This window comes from Pseudophryne corroboree, chromosome 3 (genome assembly GCF_028390025.1).
Source record: "Pseudophryne corroboree isolate aPseCor3 chromosome 3, aPseCor3.hap2, whole genome shotgun sequence".
NCBI lineage: Eukaryota > Metazoa > Chordata > Amphibia > Anura > Myobatrachidae > Pseudophryne > Pseudophryne corroboree.
This window is the reverse complement of record NC_086446.1, coordinates 382781417-382804452: the sequence shown is the minus strand read 5'-3', so window position 1 is coordinate 382804452 and position 23036 is coordinate 382781417. Positions and strand designations below refer to the sequence as shown.

Genomic DNA, 23036 nt, shown 5'->3' with positions numbered 1-23036 from the left:
TGGTATATATTATAATACAATTATGGTTGGACGGACTGCCTGCCGAGTGCCGACACAGAGGTAGCCACAGCCGTGAACTACCGCACTGTACACTGGTTGATAAAGAGATAGTAGTATACTCGTAACAACTAGTATGACGACGGCATAAAGAATGAAAAAAAAACCACGGTTAGGTGGTATATATTATAATACAATTATGGATGGACGGACTGCCTGCCGAGTGCCGACACAGAGGTAGCCACAGCCGTGAACTACCGCACTGTACACTGGTTGATAAAGAGATAGTAGTATACTCGTAACAACTAGTATGACGACGGTATAAAGAATGAAAAAAAAACCACGGTTAGGTGGTATATATTATAATACAATTATGGTTGGACGGACTGCCTGCCGAGTGCCGACACAGAGGTAGCCACAGCCGTGAACTACCGCACTGTACACTGGTTGATAAAGAGATAGTAGTATACTCGTAACAACTAGTATGACGACGGTATAAAGAATGAAAAAAAAACCACGGTTAGGTGGTATATATTATAATACAATTATGGATGGACGGACTGCCTGCCGAGTGCCGACACAGAGGTAGCCACAGCCGTGAACTACCGCACTGTACACTGGTTGATAAAGAGATAGTAGTATACTCGTAACAACTAGTATGACGACGGTATAAAGAATGAAAAAAAAACCACGGTTAGGTGGTATATATTATAATACAATTATGGTTGGACGGACTGCCTGCCGAGTGCCGACACAGAGGTAGCCACAGCCGTGAACTACCGCACTGTACACTGGTTGATAAAGAGATAGTAGTATACTCGTAACAACTAGTATGACGACGGTATAAAGAATGAAAAAAAAACCACGGTTAGGTGGTATATATTATAATACAATTATGGATGGACGGACTGCCTGCCGAGTGCCGACACAGAGGTAGCCACAGCCGTGAACTACCGCACTGTACACTGGTTGATAAAGAGATAGTAGTATACTCGTAACAACTAGTATGACGACGGTATAAAGAATGAAAAAAAAACCATGGTTAGGTGGTATATATTATAATACAATTATGGTTGGACGGACTGCCTGCCGAGTGCCGACACAGAGGTAGCCACAGCCGTGAACTACCGCACTGTACACTGGTTGATAAAGAGATAGTAGTATACTCGTAACAACTAGTATGACGACGGTATAAAGAATGAAAAAAAAACCACGGTTAGGTGGTATATATTATAATACAATTATGGATGGACGGACTGCCTGCCGAGTGCCGACACAGAGGTAGCCACAGCCGTGAACTACCGCACTGTACACTGGTTGATAAAGAGATAGTAGTATACTCGTAACAACTAGTATGACGACGGTATAAAGAATGAAAAAAAAACCACGGTTAGGTGGTATATATTATAATACAATTATGGTTGGACGGACTGCCTGCCGAGTGCCGACACAGAGGTAGCCACAGCCGTGAACTACCGCACTGTACACTGGTTGATAAAGAGATAGTAGTATACTCGTAACAACTAGTATGACGACGGTATAAAGAATGAAAAAAAAACCACGGTTAGGTGGTATATATTATAATACAATTATGGATGGACGGACTGCCTGCCGAGTGCCGACACAGAGGTAGCCACAGCCGTGATCTACCGCACTGTACTGTGTCTGCTGCTAATATAGACTGGTTGATAAAGAGATAGTATACAATACTACTAATATACTGGTGGTCAGGCACTGGTCACCACTAGTCACACTGGCAGTGGCACTCCTGCAGCAAAAGTGTGCACTGTTTAATTTTAATATAATATTATTTATCATGTACTCCTTGCTCCTGCTATAACAACCTGCAGTGCTCCCCAGTCTCCCCCACAATTATAAGCTTTATATACAATACATTGATGTGCAGCACACTGGGCTGAGCAGTGCACACAGACTGAGTCACTGTGTGACTGTGTATCGTTTTTTTCAGGCAGAGAACGGATATATTAAATAAAACAAACAACTGCACTGTCTCTGGTGGTCACTGGTCACTGTGGTCGTCAGTCACTAAACTCTGTCTGCACTCTCTTCTAATCTACAGTATCACAGCAATCTCTCTCTCTCTCTCTCTCTTCTAAATCTAATCTAAATGGAGAGGACGCCAGCCACGTCCTCTCCCTATCAATCTCAATGCACGTGTGAAAATGGCGGCGACGCGCGGCTCCTTATATAGAATCCGAGTCTCGCGAGAATCCGACAGCGTCATGATGACGTTCGGGCGCGCTCGGGTTAACCGAGCAAGGCGGGAAGATCCGAGTCGCTCGGACCCGTGAAAAAAAAAGTGAAGTTCGTGCGGGTTCGGATTCAAAGAAACCGAACCCGCTCATCTCTAGTTTACGCCTCTTGATGTAATCCACCGTGGATTTTGAGGTGTGTTTAGGATCATTATCCATTTGTAGAAGCCAGCCTCTCTTTAACTTCAGCTTTTTTACAGATGGCATCAAGTTAGCGTCCAAAATTTGCTGGAATCTTATTGAATCCATTTTTCCTTCTACTCGTGAAATGTTCCCTGTGCCACTGGCTGCAATACAACCCCAAAGCATGATTGATCCACCCCCATTCTTAACAGTTGGACAGAGGTTCTTTTCATTAAATTCTGTGCCCTTGTTAGGGTCTCCTGCCCTGTGCTGCCACGTCGTCATGGCAACCGGGAGACAAGTGCTAGCGGAGTAACCTGAGCGCAGCTGATACTCCGGTTCGGGTCTTTTGCTGTGCAGTGGTTACAGGCAGGGGATCCGGTGCTGGTTTTTGTGCTCACAGTCTGTGAGGTCTGAGGGGGGCGTGGACAGCACCTGCTTTATAAGGCCTCTTCTCAGGTTAAGCAGATGCTGCTGAATCTTTGTTGGTAGTCAGTTCCTGAAAGTTAGCCAGTACTGTGTAGCTTTGTATTTGTTGTTGCTTACTGCAAATAGGCCTGGGGATTTGGTACTACACTCTGCCAATCCAGACCTAGCAGTAAGACTGGAGTCAGTCGTTTAGCCTGCTGAGGTTCTTTTGCTATTCTGTGAACCCAGCAGGTTTGTGGCTGTACTTTCAGACCTGCCTGCTTAATCCTCTCTCACTGTGCAGGGCGTCCATGTGTCAGTTTAGTGGCAGTAAGCTGAACCTGGGTCCTGCAAGTGAGAATTAGGATTGTGGAGACTCTCCTTGTGTCTATTATTCCATCTCTGACCAAGGAGTTTACTGCCACACCCGTTGGTAACCCTTTAGGGTTTTGCTGTTGCCCTTAGCAACAGCATTTCGGGTTCTCTACGTATTAAAACACAACATCTTGCTTTTTCCATCTGAGCATTTCTAATACTAGGGAGACACCCAGTTTCTTAGCCTCTGGGCTTCTCTGTTCAGTCTGTGTTGGTTTTGTTACCCTATCACCTTCTGTGTACGTTATGTCATATTTCCCAGTCTGTCTGTGAGTTCATTTGTTTTGCATCCCTCTCTGTTCAGACACCAGTACATTCCTGCAGGCACTGGTGTGCATAACAGTTCAAACACCAGTACATTCCTGCAGGCACTGGTGTGCATAACAGCCCTTCCTTCTCCAAATGTACCTTTGTTCATTCCAGCCAAAAAGTTTGATTTTAACCTCCATCGGTCCACAGAACTTTATTCCAAAATGCATCAGGCTTGTCTATATGTTCATTTGCAAACTTCAAACTCTGATTTTTGTGGTGAGGACGTAGAAGAGGTTTTCTTCTGATGACTCTTTCATGAAGACCATATTTGTACAAGTATCTCTTTATAGTGGAATAGTGTACTACAACTCCAGTGTCTGCCAGATCTTCCTGGAGGGATCGTGCAGTCAAACGTGGATTTTGACTTGCTTTTCTCACAATCCTGCGAGCTGTTCTGTCTGATATTTTTCTTGGTCTTCCAGATCTTGCTTTAACTTCCACTGTTCCTGATGACTGCCATTTCTTAATTACTTTCCGAACAGAGGATATGGGCATCTGATAACACTTTACTATCTTCTTATAGCCTTCTCCTGCTTTGTGAGCGTCAACTATTCTCAGTTTCAGTGTTCTACACAACTGCTTAGAGGAACCCATGGTGCTGATTGTTGGAGCAAGGTCAGATGAGTCTGGGCTTTTAAAACCTTTGAGATTGACATCACCTGGTCTTTCCAGATGATGATTGAGAACAATCCATGACACTGCCAGGTCTCAGCTGTCCAAAGGGGGCAGTACAAGGTATTAACTCTGCAGGGTGCCCAAACTTTTGCAGATGCCATTTTTTGTTTTCTGTTCTTTTGAAAGTGTAAATGATGGAAATAAAACCAAACTTTTTTTGACATGTTATAAGAATGTCTAATCTGTAATTTGATGCCTTTTGGAGATTTTTCCATCTTTCCTTGGCTTCTTTTTGCACATTAAAATGAATTTTTGCCTGGGGTGCCCAAACTTTCAATCCCCACTGTATAGATAGATAGATAGATAGATAGATAGATAGATAGATAGATAGATAGATAGATAGATAAAAACAATGAGTGCTGAGTCTGAAGGGTAAAGAACTTATCTCAGTGCACGGTGGAGGTCTGTTTAGGGGAGGCCAACGCGTTTTGTCCTTGATGAAGTCCAGATAGGACGAAACGCGTTGGGCTCCCCTAAATAGACCTCCACCGTGCACTGAGATAAGTTCTTTACCCTTCAGACTCAGCACTCATTGTTTTCATGTTTTAATATTTTCTATATTTATATTTGTAACCTTGCTCAGCTCCTTTATAGTATTTTATTAACTTTATATACTTTTATATTGATACTGGCTTTTAGGTTCCATTTTTAATGGTCATATAGTGTATTCACATTTAATCACATTCAGTCGCCGTACCCCTACTCTTTTTATCTATTGTTGTTTTCACAGCACTATACCAGTGCTGTTATTTACTTAGGGGCTGTCTGACACCCATGTATAGGGGAAAGGGGAGGGGGGGGGGATGTTTCTATAGTTCTGTTAACATAGTTAATATTATGTGGCAATGTTGCCTCACAAGTGGTGTCGTATTCCCCTTCTTTTCTATATATATGAGAAACAAATGGAGAGCGCACTTGTAAGGAATTTAAAAGCACAGTCTTTACTTCACAACATATGCTCACGTACATTTAAGTTTAAAAATTAAATAACAGCATGATTAGACCGCTGTAACTTAGCTGCTCTATTGGATCTCCCGGCTCGTTTCCTCACCAAGCCGCTCCATTGGATCTCCCGCCTTGTTACCACATCAGCTCTGGTCCCGGTGAATGACGTCACAGCATCCACGTCCTAAGCCACGCCAAATGTGTTTCGTCCAATGATGGACTTCGTCAGGTGGTGTGGTTTACCTCCACAAGAGTCCTTCCGTTCACATGATAGCTATCATTAATTAAAAATACTACTTACAATTACCTTTGGGAAAAAAAGGATACATTCTTTAACATTTTAGATTGAGATCCAACTGATCATCCGCTCTTATATTTAACCACATTTTAGTGTTATAATTACCTGGTTCCCAGTAGCCCCTACGAGAACGGTTCTGAAAAAGAAACACATTTTTACTATATACTCTGTGACTACAGCGGACTTACAGTATAGATCCCATTCGATTACAATGCACATGATATATAAATTTGAAACACTGACCATAATAGCACAATCCATCGGTCCAATATATGAGGACAAGACATAAAAAAAATCCTCTATTCAAGCAATAAAATGAAAATATTCCGCTGCATGACCCACTGACCGTCCACAGCATCAAACATTACAGTGATCGGGACCACACCACTGCCATCAATGTAAAAGGGCACTGAACTGAACTCGGGAGTGTCAATCCTGAAAAAACTGGACTATATCACAAACTTCATTAAGTCCAAAGGGCACAAATGGATCCAATAGAGCGGCTAAGTTACAGCGGTCTAATCATGCTGTTATTTTTTAAATTAAATGTATGTGAGCATATGTTGTGAAGTAAAGATTGTGCTTTTCAATTCCTTACAAGTGCGCTCTCCATTTGTTTCTCAGTTTTTACTCCAGTGGCGTGGAGTGGATTGGAACAGCATGTGGACACATTGAACAATTCTGGTTTCCCAAAGACTGTTTTGCGCAAGGACTGAGTATATATATATATATATATATATATATATATATATATATATATATAAAAAATATAAAAAAAAATATATATATATATATATATATATATATACAACTGCTCGGCTCCGGCACTCCTGCTATGCAAAACTCGCTAAGGTGCCTTCCTTGTGGGTTTGCATACCCACACACATATACAGACTGTTTTGAAGGCGGCACTCAAAGACTTACACAAGTAGTGAAAAACCATCCATGTGTGGATGTTGTTTTAATGCGTGTTACGTTTCGGGGACGTATCCCCTTCCTCAGACAGTGATTTAGTGCAACAATACAAATATAAATACATGTAACAATTAGTGCCACTTACCCCCCTTCCATGACTCTCAGCTGCGTGCCTCGCGGTGTTCCAGACCTCCCCCGTCCCGCACTTCTGGTCTCTACGTTACCAGAGCACAGGAAGTGACGTCACTGGGCCAGTCGGTTACCATGACGACGCGCCGCGAGCTGTCATGTAGGAAGCTGAAAACATAAACAAAACACAAGTTCATAACATCTAGATACTAGATAAGTATAATACACATAGTGAACAACAATACTGTGTAATAACATAAAACGTTTGGACATACAAATAAAATTGCGCCCAATATGGGCTGGAGTATGCCTAATAAACAAACCATGTAGATCTAAAATGTGAGATGTGTACATACAATGACTGCACTGTACAGCCTGATGCCCAACCTTGCCGCGTGGCCTAACCCCGCCTATCTATTGCTTATGACTATTTTCTTACAACCAGTTACTGTCATATGGTCTTCTTATTTTGATTCTGTGTACCACTGTGATTTACAATCCTGTGTGGCGTATTTGCCAGCCACGAAGAGACCTTTCAACTCTGTCTTTCTAGTGGACCATGCTGGGTTTAACTTCTCTTAAAGATATGTATCAACCTCAGCTTGTGTATAGGTGCACATAATGATTATATATCATTTACCACCTTGCTATAGAAAGTTAATAAGCCCCAGGTTCTCATTAAGTCCCCTTGGAGCCAAACAATCTAGCTTAAAAATCCATTTGGATTCTAATTGGAGCAATTTCTTACCCCTGTCACCACCACGTATGGATGCAGGGACATGATCCACCGCCTTATATCTGAGGCTGGCCAAATTATGTTGCGAAACGGCAAAATGACGGGCTACCGGTTGATCACTTTTACCGGATTCTATTGCTGCCCGTATAGCCGACCGATGTTGTGTAAGTCTCACTTTCAGTTGACATTCTGTCTTTCCAACATAGTATAGCCCACAGGGGCATACTATGACATATAGTACAAACTTTGTAGTACACGTTAATGGCCACCTGATTTTTAGCCTCTTGCCGGTCTGAGGGTGTGGTATGGTATCACCAATCAGCAAAAAGGAACAAGTTGTGCAACCTAAGCATTTGAAGCATCCATTCTTTCTACTCAGAAAGTTACTGGATGCTTTTGGTTGACAAAAACCTGTTACGTCAGTTTTTACAATCATATCCTTGATGTTTCTACTACGGGTGTAGCTGGGCATTAATCTATGGTTTTGAAGGCATTTCAGATCCGGATCTGAGGTTACCATTTGCCAAAGACTTTTCACTTGTTTAGATATCACAGGGCTTTTGGTATTATACTCATTAACCCAAGGCATGATGGATTTGGCCAGATCTTTCCCTCTCTTCCTGTTTTTCTGTGTGGCAGTGTACATCGCCTTTTTACAAGCTCTATTCAACTCAACCTTAGAATAACCCCTCTCACAGAAGTTGTCAATCATTTCTTTCAATTGTATGTCCCTCATGCTAGTGTCTGAGTTATTCCGACATACCCTCAAAAACTGAGAGTATGGCAGACTGCGTATAATAGCTTTAGGATGGAAGCTGTCTGCATGGAGGATTGTATTCCTGTCAGTGGGTTTTTTGTATAAGGAAGTCAGTATCAAACCATTCCGTAATTGGATCAATACATCAAGGTAACAAATCTCTGTTTTGCTAGCAGTAAGAGTGAGTTTAATGGGGCTACTAGATTGGTTCTGTTTGTCAATAATCTCTATGAGTCTAGTCAAATCATTGGTCCACAGAATTAAGAGATCATCAATATATCTATAGTATAATAACATAGCGGCTGAAATTTCCGCATTTTCAAAAAACAGGCCCCTCTCTACCTCCCACATGTAACTATTTGCGAAGGATGGAGCCACAGGTGAGCCCATGGAGCAACCAGTTAGTTGTCTAAAAAAACGCCCATTAAATAGGAAAAAATTGTGATCCAGTGTAAAAGCCAATAGCTCCATGAACAAACCAATATCAGGGCCCTCGTATAGCTTATTACCATTAATCAACCGTGCCACTGCAGCCAGACCCGCCTGATGCGGAATGCAAGTGTACAAGCTGGTGACATCCAATGTCACCAGCGTCGTATTGCTAGGGACCTGCCCAATCGATGCCAATTTTTCCAACAACATACCAGAGTCTTTAAGATATGTAAATGTGTCTTGCACACACGGTTGTAGGTAATGATCCAGAAAGATAGCAATAGGCTCGCACAGAGACCCCCGGGCCGAAATAATCGGTCTCCCCGGAGGCCTCTCTGCGTCCTTGTGAATCTTAGGCAAGGTGTATAGCAGGGGCACAACCGGCCACCTAGTGGTCAGTTTATCACATATACCTTGTGAAATAAACCCATCACTAACAGCATGTTTCAATATTGCATCTAATTTCTGTTTATACATTAGGGTGGGATCTTGGTCTAATACACAATACGTGGTTATATCACTTAATAATCTCTCACATTCTTCTATATAAACCGTTGTATCCTGTATCACTATAGATCCCCCCTTATCCGCTGCTCTTATAATGATGTCCCGCCTATTTTGTAACTCACGCAGAGCCAGTTGTTCTTCTCTGGATAAATTGTGTCTAACCATACCAGTAGGTGTATCAATTGAGTTCTCCATTAGCCGATGAAAGGTTTTTAAAGTAGCGTTTGTTGATGGTGGATCAAACCTTGATCTAGCCCCCAGTTTTGCCAACCTCGAGGGCAAAGGCAAGGTAGAAGTTGTCTCAGTTTGTTTAGAAAAATGTTCTTTAATTTTTAATGACCGTGAAAGCTTGAAAGTGTCCAATTTCCATTTAAATTTATCTGGATAATTCGTTGCTGAACAAAGGTTTATCCTTTATACCCATGAATTATCCAGATAAATTTAAATGGAAATTGGACACTTTCAAGCTTTCACGGTCATTAAAAATTAAAGAACATTTTTCTAAACAAACTGAGACAACTTCTACCTTGCCTTTGCCCTCGAGGTTGGCAAAACTGGGGGCTAGATCAAGTTTGATCCACCATCAACAAACGCTACTTTAAAAACCTTTCATCGGCTAATGGAGAACTCAATTGATACACCTACTGGTATGGTTAGACACAATTTATCCAGAGAAGAACAACTGGCTCTGCGTGAGTTACAAAATAGGCGGGACATCATTATAAGAGCAGCGGATAAGGGGGGATCTATAGTGATACAGGACACAACGGTTTATATAGAAGAATGTGAGAGATTATTAAGTGATATAACCACGTATTGTGTATTAGACCAAGATCCCACCCTAATGTATAAACAGAAATTAGATGCAATATTGAAACATGCTGTTAGTGATGGGTTTATTTCACAAGGTATATGTGATAAACTGACCACTAGGTGGCCGGTTGTGCCCCTGCTATACACCTTGCCTAAGATTCACAAGGACGCAGAGAGGCCTCCGGGGAGACCGATTATTTCGGCCCGGGGGTCTCTGTGCGAGCCTATTGCTATCTTTCTGGATCATTACCTACAACCGTGTTTGCAAGACACATTTACATATCTTAAAGACTCTGGTATGTTGTTGGAAAAATTGGCATCGATTGGGCAGGTCCCTAGCAATACGACGCTGGTGACATTGGATGTCACCAGCTTGGACACTTGCATTCCGCATCAGGCGGGTCTGGCTGCAGTGGCACGGTTGATTACTGGTAATAAGCTATACGAGGGCCCTGATATTGGTTTGTTCATGGAGCTATTGGCTTTTACACTGGATCACAATTTTTTCCTATTTAATGGGCGTTTTTTTAGACAACTAACTGGTTGCTCCATGGGCTCACCTGTGGCTCCATCCTTCGCAAATAGTTACATGTGGGAGGTAGAGAGGGGCCTGTTTTTTGAAAATGCGGAAATTTCAGCCGCTATGTTATTATACTATAGATATATTGATGATCTCTTAATTCTGTGGACCAATGATTTGACTAGACTCATAGAGATTATTGACAAACAGAACCAATCTAGTAGCACCATTAAACTCACTCTTACTGCTAGCAAAACAGAGATTTGTTACCTTGATGTATTGATCCAATTACGGAATGGTTTGATACTGACTTCCTTATACAAAAAACCCACTGACAGGAATACAATCCTCCATGCAGACAGCTTCCATCCTAAAGCTATTATACGCAGTCTGCCATACTCTCAGTTTTTGAGGGTATGTCGGAATAACTCAGACACTAGCATGAGGGACATACAATTGAAAGAAATGATTGACAACGTCTGTGAGAGGGGTTATTCTAAGGTTGAGTTGAATAGAGCTTGTAAAAAGGCGATGTACACTGCCACACAGAAAAACAGGAAGAGAGGGAAAGATCTGGCCAAATCCATCATGCCTTGGGTTAATGAGTATAATACCAAAAGCCCTGTGATATCTAAACAAGTGAAAAGTCTTTGGCAAATGGTAACCTCAGATCCGGATCTGAAATGCCTTCAAAACCATAGATTAATGCCCAGCTACACCCGTAGTAGAAACATCAAGGATATGATTGTAAAAACTGACGTAACAGGTTTTTGTCAACCAAAAGCATCCAGTAACTTTCTGAGTAGAAAGAATGGATGCTTCAAATGCTTAGGTTGCACAACTTGTTCCTTTTTGCTGATTGGTGATACCATACCACACCCTCAGACCGGCAAGAGGCTAAAAATCAGGTGGCCATTAACGTGTACTACAAAGTTTGTACTATATGTCATAGTATGCCCCTGTGGGCTATACTATGTTGGAAAGACAGAATGTCAACTGAAAGTGAGACTTACACAACATCGGTCGGCTATACGGGCAGCAATAGAATCCGGTAAAAGTGATCAACCGGTAGCCCGTCATTTTGCCGTTTCGCGACATAATTTGGCCAGCCTCAGATATAAGGCGGTGGATCATGTCCCTGCATCCATACGTGGTGGTGACAGGGGTAAGAAATTGCTCCAATTAGAATCCAAATGGATTTTTAAGCTAGATTGTTTGGCTCCAAGGGGACTTAATGAGAACCTGGGGCTTATTAACTTTCTATAGCAAGGTGGTAAATGATATATAATCATTATGTGCACCTATACACAAGCTGAGGTTGATACATATCTTTAATAGAAGTTAAACCCAGCATGGTCCACTAGAAAGACAGAGTTGAAAGGTCTCTTCGTGGCTGGCAAATACGCCACACAGGATTGTAAATCACAGTGGTACACAGAATCAAAATAAGAAGACCATATGACAGTAACTAGTTGTAAGAAAATAGTCATAAGCAATAGATAGGCGGGGTTAGGCCACGCGGCAAGGTTGGGCATCAGGCTGTACAGTGCAGTCATTGTATGTACACATCTCACATTTTAGATCTACATGGTTTGTTTATTAGGCATACTCCAGCCCATATTGGGCGCAATTTTATTTGTATGTCCAAACGTTTTATGTTATTACACAGGATTGTTGTTCACTATGTGTATTATACTTATCTAGTATCTAGATGTTATGAACTCTTGTTTTGTTTATGTTTTCAGCTTCCTACATGACAGCTCGTGGCGCGTCGTCATGGTAACCGACTGGCCCAGTGACGTCACTTCCTGTGCTCTGGTAACGTAGAGACCGGAAGTGCGGGACGGGGGAGGTCTGGAACACCGCGAGGCACGCAGCTGAGAGTCATGGAAGGGGGGTAAGTGGCACTAATTGTTACATGTATTTATATTTGTATTGTTGCACTAAATCACTGTCTGAGGAAGGGGATACGTCCCCGAAACGTAACACGCATTAAAACAACATCCACACATGGATGGTTTTTCACTACTTGTGTAAGTCTTTGAGTGCCGCCTTCAAAACAGTCTGTATATATATATATATATATATATATATATATATATATATATATATAGTGGTGTATGTATTAACTCGGCACTCCAGTCACTTCCCAGATATAACTTGCTGCGGTGCCTTCCTAGAGCCCCAGCAGGTACTCACAACAGCAGAAAAGTGAAGGTGGCACTCAGCAGACGATTTCCAGATATTAAATATCTGGAAATCGTCTGCTGAGTGCCGCCTTCACTTTTCTGATATATATATATATATATACACACGAATAGACATTTTGGATTTGAGGAGCCTGCATTCTGCATACGCTGAGTGCCAAGTGTCTGGTTTCTTTTGTTGCTCTTCTCCCTGGAGTTACATCGAAATCATACATGCTTCAATTTCTTTCTTAGGGGGCAGATTTATTAACCTGGAGAAGGCATAAGGAAGTGATAAACCAGTGATAAGTGCAAGGTGATAAATGCACCAGCCAATTAGCTCCTAACGGCAAATTAACGTATTGGAGCTGATTGGCTGGTGCGTTTATCACCTTGCACTTGTCACTGGTTTATCACTTCCTTATGCCTTCACCAGGTTAATACATCTGCCCCTAGAGAGGGTTGACTAAGCTATACAATAGTGAAAATGTGATCCAAATTCATTCAGTGATGCCGAACTGAACAGTCAGACAGACAAAAATTCTGTTGTTTTTTTCCGTCTCCATAGCTCATAAACAGTCCCTAGATGTACAGTAAATTTCTAAAAAAAAATTGCTATGTACAGACATACAGTAACCTTTACAGTTTTATTATATGTATAGATATATTTTTTAATTCTTTTTCATTCGACATACAGTATATGTAATTAGTTCATATACTAACAAAATGGTCAACTAACCTACAATTTTAAGTTGGTTTTTTTATACCTCTCCTGGGGATTGTCATTTTTCTCCTCCTTATAAACAGCTGCTGCCTTCTTTCTATATTTATCACATAGGGCCTTATTCAGTATGGATAGCATCTGAGATGTGATCACATACCCCTGAATATCGGGCCAGGGAGAACGCGCAGGGCCTACACTGAATGAGGTCCTATGGTCATTCTATCTGTAAAGCGCCTTGAGTCCTATTGGAGAAAAGCGCTATATAAATAAAATGATTATGATGATTATATCTTTAACATTTTTAAGCAATAATATTGCCTTTAGTCTTCACTGGAAAAAAGTATACCAGTTCTTCTAGATATACACTTTTCGGCAGCAGTTGTTAATTTTATGCACTGTAATATTGCCCTAGTTAATTTTTTGAACCATAGTAGTGCCCTAGTTCATATTACAGTATGTCATATTGTACTGCTGCCCCAGTACACATTATGCAACACAGTACGCCCAATTCACATAATGACATACAGTGTCTCTAGTTCATATTGTGCCACACTATAATGCCTTCACCTCATACTGTGCCACATTATAGTGCCCCAGTTCATATTATGTAACATTATAATGCATTTCACACCTTATTACAATAAGCAGGTCCAGGGGCATAACTAGATATATTGTAGACCCCAAGGCAAATGTTTGTATCACCCAATGGTGAAAAATGTATATAACACACATGTAACTTTGACAGGGAAGGTGGGCCGCGTTCAACTCTGGGCCCCATAGCAGCTGCACTCCCTGCACCTATTGTAGCTATGCCCTTACATGAAACTATTGATTACTACAACAGACAAATAGTAAATGAAACCATAATGGAAATGTTATAATGCTTACAATACTGATACTGGGTGATTTTATAGTGGTTACAATAGTGCTACTGGGTGAAGGAAATGGGTGTTAACAGTATATGAACTGTTGGCTTTAGTGTTACCAGACAGCACACTAATTACATATAATTAATTTTAAAAGGTAATTAAAACATAAATTAAAAATAGAAACTGCATCCTTTTGTAAATTGTGCTAGTGGATGCAACAATGCCACAGGGCTCTAGGGCCAGCCCTGCCCCCTGCCAGCCACACACCCTAAATGCATGATGTTATGATGTTACACCCCTAATCACGGTCTTGGTGGATAGTCTCTTATGGGTCTGTTTACTAAGCCTCAGGTGGAGATAAAGTGGTTGGAGATAAGGTACCAGCCAATCAGCTCTGGAGATAAAGTGGTTGGAGATAAGGTACCAGCCAATCAGCTCCTAACTACCATGTCACAGGCTGGGTTTGAAAAATGACAGGAGCCGATTGGCTGGTACTTTATCTCCGTCCACTTAATTTCCACCTGAGTCTTAGTAAATAGACCCCTAAAACCTGATCGAATGCTACTAAATGTAACCCACAACAGTTGTAGAGTGATGCCGTAAATACAGTGCTAATTGGAGCATTAGCTCCAATTAGCACTGTATTTACGGCATCATGGTGATACACATGGTGAGTAGAATGCATCACCACATTTCCACTGGACATATGCTGTGATTTTACAATGGCACTTTAGTAACAGTGATAAGAAGCGGACCACTTGAATTTATAATATTAAACTTTAAAGTGCTAGCTAAGACCTTATCCAATATTACTATATAGTAATGTTTTAAATAGTTTAGGCTCGGTCATCCCTCCTTCTCCCTTTTTTCCTCTCACTCCACACTTGCTATTGCTTCCTCCTTTTCTCCCTATCACTTTCACCTCTTCTCCTTTCCCTGCTTTCTGCTTTTCATCCTTCTTCCTCACTTTTCTATGTTGTTCTTCTACCTGTCTCCTCTTTTGGGTACACCACTAAATATCAATCTTAATGGCCAGGGATACAATGTTAATGACCAGGGACCATTCTCTGCCTGCCAGGCAAGGTTAGGAACTATGTGACCAAAATCTATTTTTATAGAAAAACATCTAGAGTGTATGATAAATTTCAGAACTGGAGGGAGATGTGACATAAGTAAGAACCATGAACTCAAAATCATTTACAAATGTCTAAATTAATATTTATTTTTTGTGGTTTGTAGGTTCTCAATGAAGCTACTTGTATTGATTTTTTTTAAGGACATAAAAAAATAATTTAAAAACACCAGTACCTCTTGTCTATATCCTAGAAAACTTGTTCCAAATACAAATACTCTAGTTACTGTAATACATATATGCCATATATAATGTTAGGGATTAGTACAATCACTAAAATATAAATGCTGTTGTATAATGGTGAAACATAATATATTCAAAATAGCGGACAAAAAAACATTAGCGCTCGTTTACACGTATGCATTGGGAAAAAAGTAAATCATATAAAGACGATGCATGCTTTAGATTCATTTTAGCAATGGACTTTTCAAGCTTTTTCCATGTACTTGTACTATTGGCAATGCAATCTTCTATACTGTTAGTGCATGGGATATAGGAAGTGCTATGTTCAGAAATCATAAACACAGCATTAAAATTTTAGAAAGCAACGGTGGAATAGAATCCTTGAGAAGCCACCTATCTTATATTGAATACAGTTTTAAAGCATGAATGTGCCCTTAAGCTCATTATTTTCTGGACATTTAGTGACAATCTAGGGTAATTAGCTCAGTAGAGTGGTCAGTAGTGCAGTGTTTTGGGTCATGGGTCTTCAACCTGTGGCCCTCTAGCTGCTGTGGAACTACACATCCCAGCATGCCCTGCATCAGTTTTAGCATGCCTTGATAGTAAAACTGTGGCAGGGTATACTGGGATGTCTAGTTCCACAGCATCTGGAGGGCCACAGGTTGAAGACCCATGGTTTAGGTGCTCAAATAAGGGTCCACATGCAGCTTTTCCAAGTTCAAATAAATTAAATGGAGCTTTACTGTCAGCAACCATCAATGAAAACAAAAACAGCCTGGCCCTCACTCAGGACACTAGTTCACTTCTTGACCCCTATCTAACAGAACAGCTAGTCTGGAACACAAACTCTCAGTCTTGTCCACTCATTGCAGGTCTGGCCATAGGCTTTTGGTCCTGACTTGGCTGCCACAGCTTCACATGCACAGTCTCAGAGTTTTATGGTCCTCCCTGTGTCCAGCAGATCTGAACACTGGCCTGCTGGCTCCCACTGGCCTCCTGGCTCACTGGGCTTCTTGGCTGCTACAGCCCTACCTGGACTGTCTCCCGATGGTAGCCCATAGGTGTGGTCACACCTCCTTTTTCTTCCCTGTCTGGGCGGATCCCTCCAGCCACTTGTGTTTATAATTGTGACTAGTTAAAATCCCATCAAAATTATGGACACAAGGGCTGGATTATAGGGAAGGGGGGTGGAGGGTAGTCCCTCCCTTCCCCTCTGCTGGTACGCAGTATATATAAAACAGTTGAGTCAATTACTTGTCTCCTCCTCAGCCACGTAATCTGCAGCCCACTCTTTCTCCCAGGTCCCCGCCCTGCTCTACCCACACAGGTTCTCCCCTTCCTGCCAGAATGATTCACCTACTCCCCCCACCGGTAGGTGGTCACACGTGTCCCCAGTGCTTCTGCTCTCAGCACTGCTGGACCATCTGGTGGTTCTTGCATCCGTTTATTGGTTACGGCTGCTACTTTTTGCCGAGTCCCGGGATGGCAAGTAACCTGGGGTTACAGCATAGAATATGGAGGAGGAGGCGCAGAGTATGCGGTATATACATATATACAGAATATACATGCAGCAGTGATATTGTTATTATACTAGGTAATCTATGCTCATTTGCATTTTGGATCTGCTCAGAATATACATGCAGCAGTGATATTGTTATTATACTAGGTAATCTACGCTCATTTGCATTTTGGATCTGCTCAGAATATACATGCAGCAGTGATATTGTTATTATACTAGGAAAGATGCTTGGCTGAACAACAGCCGGCTGAACAGGGTTTTATTAGAAGGGTTGTTTAAAAGGGTTAAGAAAATATTACAATATAGACTTACCCAGGACTTACCAGGACGAAAACAGACGAAAACATCCCACCGACAATACAGAAAAACATCCACCCTTCCTTTCATTCCCAATCATCTGTGCATTTCAGCGTATGTATATATTTTACCAACTACAATCCTCATGACCTCTAAGAACAAAATGCAACCAATTTTGTATAAAACTATTTACATTGTGATTTACATGTGATTGTACATACCTGTTTGTCACTTTGCTCTATCATGCACAGCTTACATACAGCGTAACAACACCAGTAAATAGGCACCTGAACTTTTAACTTGAACAAGTGAAACCTTACACTCTCAGCCTAGATAACACTGGTTTCATCTCAAACTAACTATGTTCCACAAATTGATTTTCTGCATTGCTCTTCATGGAGTATTCATAAAGACCATTGCATCATTCAGTCTCCCAGCAACTCAGCCCTCTGTACATGTTGCCCCCTCAATTCTACACTCCCCTCTTATTAGCACTCATGAGCTTTTTACTTCCCTATACTCATTTACAATAACATCTACAACCTCTCACCATAAAAAACTTTCACTAACCTCTGACACCCACATTTATCTCTCTCTTCTGCTTCTGATAGCTGGTGACATTTCACCAAATCCAGGACCCAACCACTTACATCGCTCACATTCATCTGATTCACAGCAACATAGAAATCCAGCTAACCTAATAAACATAACATGTCTTCCATCACCCTCCAGATCACTAAAATGTGCCTTATGGAATGCACGCTCTGTTTGTAACAAATTAACATCCATCCATGACCTCTTCATATCCAACAACATCAATCTGCTGGCTATAACAGAAACCTGGCTCACACAATCTGACACAGCCTCCCCTGCAGCACTGGCACATGGTGGTCTCCACTTAACACACACCTCCAGACCCGATAACCATAAAGGAGGAGGAGTTGGACTTTTACTTTCCCAATCTTTTGCATACACTGTTCTACCACAGGTTCCATCACTCACATTTATATCATTTGAAGTACATTCCATTAGGGTTTACTCTCCTTTCTCTCTGCGTGTTGCAGCTATCTACCGCCCACCTGGTCATCCAAAACTATTTTTGGAAGATTTTTCTGCCTGGCTCCCTCACTTCCTATCCTCTGACATCTCCACCATTATCATGGGTGATTTCAATATTGCTATTGATTGTCCAAAATCTGCTGCGCATGCCTCCAAACTACTCTCTCTAACCTCCTCTCTTGTCCTCTCCCAATGGACTGACTCCTCTACTCATCAGGCGGGCCACTGCCTTGATCTAGTATTCACCAGACTATGCTCCATCTCTGAACTCACTAACACGCCTTTCCCAATCTCAGATCACAACCTTATCACCTGCATGCTCTCCTCTGTTAATTCAAACTCTGTGTTGCTGAAGTCCTCCAATCTTCCTCAAACCCGCAGAAATATTAACACAATTAATCTTCAAGAACTTTCCACTTCACTCCAACAACAGCTTTCACCTATTTCTGCATTCACCTCTCCTGAGATGGCTGTATCACACCTTAACATACATAGTAACATAGTAACATAGTATCTGAGGTTGAAAAAAGACAATTGTCCATCGAGTTCAACCTATTTGTGGTCTCCTATGCATGATGATTTAATTAGACTTAATGAGACTCTAGAACTAGCCCCTGATGAAGTGGCTCCAGCTACCCATCACACTCCACGTAGGCCTAGATGTCAACCATGGCACTCCAAATTAACAAGACAACTACAAAAACTCACACGAAAACTTGAACGTCAGTGGCGTAAATCTCGTATTTCAAGTGACTTCCTCACATATAAGACTGTCTACCATTCTTATAAAAATGCCCTGGACACTGCCAAACAAACATATTTCCAAACTCTTATCTCTGCTCAAGCTTATAACCCCAAACGACTCTTTAATACATTTAAATCACTTCTGAATCCTCCCGCACCTACCCCACCCGCCACTATCAAGGCACAGGATCTTGCTTCCTACTTCAAGGAGAAGATTGATAAGATCCGAGATGAAATGGTATGCTCTTCGTCAGCCAGTGACCTGCTCCGTTCTTTACCCGAACCCTCTGGCACTCTTTCTTCATTTGATCCCACAAATGAAGATGAAGTATCATCACTCTTCTCATCCTGCTTCTCTACTACCTCTCCTCTTGATCCTTTACCCTCACAAATAAGTAAAGCTCTGTCTCTGGTGCTCATCCCTACCTTAACTAACATCTGTAATCTCTCTCTCTCTACTGGCATTTTTCCTTCACTCTTCAAGCATGCAGTGATTACTCCCATTTAAAAAAAACTAAATTCTGACCCTAATGCTCTCTCAAACTACCGCCCTATCTCTCAGCTCCCTTGAGAGACTCAGCTCCCTTGTCTCTCTAAGCTACTTGAGAGACTTGCCTAAACTCGACTCACACACTTTCTTAACTCATACACTTTGTTGGACCCACTTCAGTCAGGCTTCCGTTCCCAACATTCCACAGAGACAGCACTGACTAAAGTGGTTAATGATTTGGTCACTACGAAGTCTAAAGGCCACTACTCACTACTTATTCTTCTAGATCTATCTGCTGTATTTGACACTGTAGATCACTGTCTTCTCATACAGACGCTACAATCCCTAGGTCTTAAAGACACAGCCCTTTCTTGGTTCCTATCATACCTATCTAATCGCTCCTTCAGTGTTCGCTTCTCTGAATCTACCTCCTCTTCGCTACCTCTTTCAGTTGGAGTACCGCAAGGCTCAGTCTTGGGTCCTCTGCTTTTCTCTATCTATACCTCATCTCTTGGTAAACTAATCAGCTCTTTTGGTTTTCAGTATCATCTGTACGCAGATGATACTCAAATCTACCTATCCTCCCCTGACTTGTCGCTATCTGTACTGGACCGTGTTACTAAATGCCTTTCTGCCATTTCATCCTGGATGACATCTCGCCATCTCAAACTGAATATTTCCACCAGCCAATAGTAGGTACCAACCTGATATCTCTATCACTGTTGAAAACTCGACTATCTACCCTACCCCACAAGCTCGCTGCCTAGGTGTCATCCTTGACTCTGATCTGTCCTTTGTTCCCCACATTAAATCTGTCTCAAGATCATGTTACATGCATCTAAAAAACATATCCAAAATACGACCATACCTTACACAAGACACTGCTAAAACTCTAATCCACGCTCTCATTATCTCCCGCATTGATTATTGCAATAGTCTCCTAACTGGTCTTCCCAAAACGAGACTCTCACCACTACAATCCATTCTAAATGCTGCGGTGAGGTTTATCTTCCTCGCTAGACGTTAATCGTCTGCAGATCCACTCTGTCAGTCCCTCCATTGGTTACCTGTACTCTACCGCATTCAATGTAAAATACTTTTACTCACACACAAGGCCATTAACCAAACTACACCAACGTACATCACTTCGCTTATCACAAAATATCTCCCAACCCGACCTCTTCGCTCTTCACAAGACCTGCATCTCTCATCCACACTCACTACTCGCTCCCACTCACGACTGCAGGACTTTCATCGGGCTGCACCCACTCTGTGGAATGCCCTACCATGCACAATAAGACTCTCCTCTAGTCTCCAAACCTTCAAGCGTTCCCTGAAAACTCACCTCTTTAGGCAAGCGTATCAAATTCCAGAACCGCCCACATAACTTTCATAAACCTTCCTATCAAATTGCATCCACTCTGTACAGTCCACACATATCCTCACATGTCTTCTCATTCTATGCAATAGATAGGCATATGTACACAAGAAAAGGTGCTATTTCCCTATAGATTGTAAGCTTGCGAGCAGGGCCTTCCTACCTCTGTGACTGTTATCACTCAGTTTGTTATTGTTATTTCAAATTGTAAAGCGCAACGGAATTTGCTGCGCTATATAAGAAACTGTTAATAAATAAATAAATAAATATATGGCAGAAGCTGTGTATAGAGGAGAGGGGTGCCCTGTATATAGAGGCACTATGTGGAGGGGTATGGGGGTGCAGTATGTATATAGGGGCAGAATAAGGTGGGGGGGTGCAGAGTACATAGGGTGTGTGTGTACTGTTAGATAGATAGATAGATAGATAGATAGATAGATAGATAGATAGATAGATAGATAGATAGATAGATGCTGCATATCTGTAATGGGTAGGCTATAATGATGCTGCACTACGTAAACCTGCACTGGCACGTGTAAGCACACTAGTCCCTGTACAGCTTCCCAGGCCAGTCTGGGGGTAGACGTCTTGCAGCGGCCGCTGGAGGCACTACAGAGGTGAGGAGCAGCATTATCCTTATATATCTGGCTTGTGAAGCCCTGATAGGGGTGTCTAACACGGCACGGCACTGCAGGTCTTGTAAAGCAATAAACTTTTTTATTGATGTGACGTTTCGGGGCTACATGCGCCACGTCCTCAGACAAACAGCAATAAAGAACACTGTGCACAATCTTACCTTATAAACCCTCCAGAAGCAGGTCTCCTCCCACCGCCGCAGCCCAGGCTTCTGCTGCCGTGACAAGTCCACGCCCTCAAGTGACGTCAGTTCCTGCATGTCCCAGCAGTTGCTATGGCAACACTTACGCTGTTTCCCGGCCATCAGCCGCTACAGGGGAAGAGCCCCTCTCTGCAAAATATAAACAAATACACCAGTAGTGATCATATGAAACTGCTGATGTTGTAGACAGCATAACGTGTATATTAATACAATGTTGCTAACATTACAGTATCAAAGCACCTAACTGAAAAAAATATACTGAAACAATACAAATATATTAAGCAGTGGCCCATAATTGCTGGATTATACAGACTAAGCTACTAAATGTATATAAGGCAAACTGCTGTTGCTGAAGTGAATCTATGGGACTGTAAGATAAATAAATGTACAGGGATTATAATGAGGTCTAAAGATAACTAAATCACATAGTCCCCTAAGCCCTAAATAATGACATAACCTAACCAACTGATCCTGACTATTGTCGAAGCTTTTATTAGAACAATTTGATAGCGCCTCTTCTTTATATGAAAGTGTTCCATGTAATACGTTCACTGAGACCCTTCGGTACCACACTGTCCAATCTGAATATCCATGACGCCACCCGTTTCATCAGAATCTTATGTTGATCTCCACCCCGGTTTAAGGCTGGTACATGATCGACAATTTGGTACCTAAGTGATGACAAATCATGTGCCTGTTCTTTGAAATGGTTCGCCACCGGTTGGTCCACGCTTTTCCCTTCCAATGCTCCTTTGATGGCCGAGCGACGGAGGGCCTATACGTTCTTTAAATTTTCTAGTGGTCATTCCCACGTACTAAAGGCCACATGGACATATCAAATAGACCACGAATCCGGAGTCACATGAGAGAACGTGATTTATCTTGAACAACTTGGACGTGTGAGGATGTTGGAAGGCGTGTCCAGAAATCATGTAATTACAGGTAGTACAGTTTGTGCATTTATAGCAGCCCAGTCTTTTTGTATCAGTGTTACCTTGGGCTGAATTCAAGCCGTTATGTTAGAATGGACCAAAAGATCCCTGAGGTTGCGTCCCCTTCTATAGCACGACATTGGACGTACTCCCTTGAAGACAGGCAGATCTTTATCTGACGATACTATAGGCCACAAGGCCTTACTAGCCCTTGGAATAACTGTGCTTGCGGAGTCAAATGAGGTGTCACTTGAGGGCGCGGACTCGTCCCTGCAGCGGAAGCCCGGGCTGCGGCGGCGGCGGAAGGAGACCTGCTTCTGCAGGGGTTACAAGGCAAGATTGTACACAGTGTCCTTTATTTCTGTTTGTCTGAGGACGGGGCGCATGTAGCCCCGAAACGTCACATCAATAAAAAAAGTTTATTGTTTTACAAGACCTGCAGTGCCATGCCGTGTTAGACCCCCCCCACC

At 42.0% G+C, this 23036-nt stretch overlaps 1 long non-coding RNA gene across 1 annotated transcript; it reads right to left on the bottom strand.

Annotated features, from left to right (window-relative positions):
• Positions 1-5154: 5154 nt before the first annotated feature.
• Positions 5155-21757, bottom strand: LOC135057816 (uncharacterized). The gene is made up of 3 exons (XR_010244380.1): positions 21593-21757; positions 5512-5542; positions 5155-5415 (listed from the first exon to the last, which is right to left on the bottom strand). It is a non-coding gene; the product is annotated as an uncharacterized LOC135057816 (long non-coding RNA).
• Positions 21758-23036: the final 1279 nt, after the last annotated feature.